Here is a 5,257-nt window from a genome sequence, read left to right on the forward strand (position 1 = left end):
AATCTTTAGTAAGGCCGTAGAATTCGAATGGATTCCTCTAAAAAGGTATGTCTATAAACTTGAGCAAGATTTATTTTCATATTTGCTTAAAGTACTTATAATGATCCATGTACCTTATGTATCGTTCATGTCTACCTAACTTGATTTGTGTTTAAGGTTCTTAAATGTTTAGGCTTGAAAATAGTAGTTCGGGATGTTTGGCCTTCATGGTACACATACCAGGTATGCATACCATCATTTAAAATTAAAATCCAGGGACTTCAGTTCGCATACCAGTTTGCAAACTGCTCCAGTTCATGAAATCCCGTTTGCAAACCCGTCTGCAAACTTTTTCTGTCTTCGGTATTTGATAAAAAGCTTGTTTTGGCCGTAACTTCTTCATCCGAACTCGGAATGACCTCAATTTTTTTGCATTCTCTTCTTCTTTGAATTATGTTCAATATGGCGATGAGAATTCATGAATTTGGATGAGTTAAGATTTGTATTTGTCTCGTCTCTTGTTTTGAGTGTTTTGCATCGTCTCGTTGCACTTGTTCCACTTCTCATGGAATTGGGCACTTGGATTCTGGGAGTAATTTCTTCTAAGCTCATTTGCAGCTTTGTTAAGAATGTTTTTGGTGAATCACAAAGAAAAAAGTTCAAGAATGGGAAGTAGTACACATTACTCTGGGATTCTTGAATGTTCACAATCCTGTTTTGTGAACTTCGGTGCATGGTCGTTATTGACTTTGTATTTTCTTCTTTATTAATAAAATATTTTTATACGCCTTTGGTAGCCATTCTTGGTGTAAATCCGTGCAAAAAAGATTGATTCTGCCTTCTAAGGGTAAATATTGATTTTGCAGTATTAATCTTTATTGGTTTTATATATTGCCAAAATATTGTATGGGGTATGTGTGTTTACGCTCGTGAACTACGATTATCTCATATATGTCACAAGTTAAGTCTATTGTGTCATTATGCAAATATTGATGGAAAATAGAATGAACTTTTGAATTATATGTCAAAGATTAAGTCTATGGTATCACTATACAAATATTGATGAAAAATAGAATGAACCTTTGAATATTCTGCAGTATTGATCTTTCCCTGATCCACTTTTGTGTGAAAGTACTGTATGGCTCCGTAAATTTTCTTATCTTGAGCATTTCCGATTAAATAATCATTAAGGTTCTTTTGTGGTTAATTTAATTGAGTCTTCTGGATACGAATTCATGTTTTCATGTAATTTGTTAATGTCCAAAGAAATCCTTCTTTTCATGCAAAAGTAAGGTCGCTCTTGTTGTTCTTTCGGGAATGACATTTTATGGGGGGGAGTTCATAATTAAACTTGTGCTTAATTGCCAAATCTTTTTGGGGAGTGTGGCTGTGGAATATTATAGGAGTTTTCTTGTATCTTTATAAACTCCTTGATGAATACAATAAGTTTCAACTATGTGAAATCATCGAAACAAAGTTGATATGTTCTCTTTTAGTCGTGAAGTATCTCTACGAGAATTTCATTATGATCCCACTAGGTTTCATACCTTTGCCAATTTATATTGACAAAAAGGGGGAGAATTATTGTGTAGTTCACACTACAAATACATAAGGTTTACGGATCATTATGTAAGGGGGCGTGATTTTCATTGTGAGATAAAGTATTGACTAAGGGGGAGTGATACATATCACCATAGTATTATTGTCAAAGTTGTGATACAATTGAACATTGATGTTGTGTAATAATATTATGACACTGTATAACAATAATTGAGAACAATGATTTTGTTATTGTTATGGCTACGGATCTTCAACAACTAAGATGCTGAGTTGAACACATTCAAAATCACTGGAGTACTTGGAAGTGACGAAGATTTCGAGTAAAGTTGAATAACCAAGGAAATCAAGCATTTGGATGAGAAGCTACAAAGTTTATTTATTTTGTAATCCATATGTATTGATAGTTTTTTCACTAAAATTGACAAAGAGGGAGACTGTTAGAGCACTGCTCGGTCGAACTCGCAAACGTTGCTATCTCAAGCTTGTTTGTAAAGTTTAGTTGCCAAAACTATAAGTCTTGATTTCTAGTCTACTTATAGCTAAGTCTCGGATTAGGATAGTAAGTGTAGTTGAGCATCAGACTTCACGACGTTCATCGATTGAAGACGAAGAACTACTAAGGGGAGCTTGTGGAATTTCATCAACAAAAGGTATGTTAAGACTTAAACTCATCTGTCACTCATAAATCTATTTCTATTATATCTCCTATTGAGACAAAAGTCGTATAGCTATATAGACTTTATATTATACACATTTGATATTTCGAGCTGAGTTTAACTCGCTTACAAATTTCTCGAAATATGTGTTTGTAAGCTTTCGCTTTAACCAAGTTCATGTTTATTCTTAATGAAAGTCAAAAGATGATCATGTGAAAATCGTTTGGTAACATCTCACATGATTTGTGTGAGACACTCATTTGATGTAGACTCGGAATGTTTCGTATTGAACTATTGATCACATGAAAATTTCTTTGAAGCTAATAGTTTTTGTGAGACAGCTATTCCCATCATCCAAGAATATTTCAATGATTAACATAGAGTTTAGAATGATTTATCATTGATTGGATATAGCACAGTATGCGTACTTGTATGTTAACTACTGCAAGTTATTCCAAGTCCGGAAACCATAGTATGCATACCCGTATGCGTACCGGTTTGATAGTTGAAGTCCGAGAACTTAGTATGCATACCCGTATGCGTACCGGCTTAAAAGTTCAAGTCTGGGAATTCAACTGAGTTTGGTCACGTATGATAGTATGCATACACGTTCGCATACTAGCGTACCCAGACCAACTCCGGCCACTTAGGTATGCGTCCCATTTGCATATTTGAGTGGGTTAAGTTCTAAAATCGGTTTGTTCATGAACAAATACATTTATATAATAAGGAATGCAATTATTTGCAAACCATAGCTATAATGTTCATGAATTGATTCGAGTGAATCAAAATCGATTTTGCTTCAATTGTGTCTTGTATACTTCTATGAGAATATAAACAATTGAACAACTCTATAACTAGTTTCATTTGAGTCATTTGAACTAGTTGTGATTAAGATGAACAAGGTTAATATAAAAGTGTTCATATGGCTAGCTTCGGTTAATTATTGTTGAGCCAACTATGTGTACATGTTTATGTACGGTTACTCATATCTAAATGAAGTCACATTTCATATAACAAGCTAAGTTCGATCTAACAGTTAAAAGATATTAGCTTGAATCTAATCAGGTTTTCATCTAACGGTGAATATTGAATGTTATGTTACCAAGGGAGCATTGATTGGAAACCCTGATTCGAAGACTATATAAGGGGGAACTCTAGCAACTGGGAAACCTAATCCCCACACCTCCTGTGTGATACTAGTTGCGACTAGAGTCGATTCTCCTTCAACCTAGGTTTTCCTAAAACCATTATAGGTTAATGACTTGAAAACTTCATTGGGATTCTGAAGCCAAGCCCAACTATTTTCTCTGTAGTTGCGTGTCCTGATCTTACTTTGTTCTATCATATTGCATACTATCTTCTCTAAGATTTGCTCGAGATTTAATCTCCGATAGGTAAGATAAAAAGTAGTCACAAACATGTTTGTCTCATCGTTTGTGATTCCACAATATCTTGTTTCGCTACCATATGATTAAGATTATTGTGAGGTGATTGATATTATTATGTTGTTCTTCGGGAATATAAGTCTGGTGTATCAATAGGTTCTTGTTCACCTTGATTTCAAAGGACGGAAAAAACACTCGTAGGTATTTCTGTGTGAGACAGATTTATCTATTCAATATAATTTTATGTGTGAGATAAAATTTTTTATCAAGTCTTCGACTTTGGGTCGTAGCAACACTTAGTTGTGGGTGAGATCAGCTAATGGAATCAAGTGCGCAGAATCCGACGTGGTTCAAGAGGCATAAGGAACGCGAGTGTACCTTAATCAGTGTGAGATTGGTTGGGGATCAACTACATTCCAGTCCGATATTACCTTGTAGTAGGATAGAGTATGTAGCGGCTTAATACAGTGTGGTGTTCAAATCTGGACTAGGTCCCTGGGTTTTTTTGCATTTGCGGTTTCCTCGTTAACAAGATTTCTGGTGTCTGTGTTATTTCTTTTCCGCATTATATTTTTATATAATTGAAATATCATAGGTTGTGCGTAGTTCAATTAATTGGTGAATCCAACCTTTGGTTGTTGATTGAAATTGATTGACGCTTGGATACTAGTCTTTGGTACCATCCAAGTTATTTCTCATATTAATCCATATCATAGATTATTATCTGTTCGATTGGAGATTGATTTGAGAAATTGAGATATAACTCTTGGATATATTTTCCTTGATTGAGTATGACTATCTAGTTGATTCTCTTGGAAATATATAGGAGTTAGTCCCCCCCCCCCCACTTTTTCAGTTATTATCTATCTTGCTTGAAAGAGATTACAAGAACCTCGATAACAAAGGTACTGACTTCGACCAAATGAATTTCATTCTGAGGAAATATAGTCGGACCTGGATTCAGGAATCCCCAAAGCGAAGTCTTTTAGTCGTAGACCTAATCATGTTTCTCAGAGGAAACCTAGATCAATAGAGGACGACTCTAGATATCAACTAGGACACAAAGTTCAGGAATTGAACATCCCAATTGGAAGTGCATCTCTATTTATAGATGTTCAAGACCAAAGGTTACTTAGAATTCAAGCTAAGATAACTTCAGATTCAAGTAAACACTTTCTCTGTTTAGATGAAACTTTAATTAGGGTTTCAAGTAAGCATGTGAGAATAAGTCTTGAAATCACATAGAAGAATATAGACAGTGGTCCGGTTCCGGAACCATGTATGATGAAAGTAATTGTGTATATGCCTTATGAACTGTAAACAATTTGATGTTCATTGCTTCAAAAAAAAATTGATGTTTATTTAACCATTTAATAGTTTAATCATGATACATATACACAAATGTGTTTAGTGATCAATGATATTTTAAAGGTTATGAGAGTCATGGCAATGCTAAACATATCTAAAAAAATCAAGTCTTTAAGGATCTGCTAAACTTTTACTGGGACCATTGGTGAAACGGTTCGTGAACCTTATAGGAAGTCACGAATCAGGGTGCAACGGTTTGTGAACCGAGTTCGCCAACCCTACTCGGCTCGTGAACTCCGATGGACACGGATCGTTAACCGGGTTCGCCAACTGTTAGCCTTTTTCCACCAGCATAAAAAATTCAGA

Source organism: Papaver somniferum, unplaced genomic scaffold (genome assembly GCF_003573695.1).
Source record: "Papaver somniferum cultivar HN1 unplaced genomic scaffold, ASM357369v1 unplaced-scaffold_135, whole genome shotgun sequence".
NCBI classification, from domain to species: Eukaryota; Viridiplantae; Streptophyta; class Magnoliopsida; order Ranunculales; family Papaveraceae; genus Papaver; species Papaver somniferum.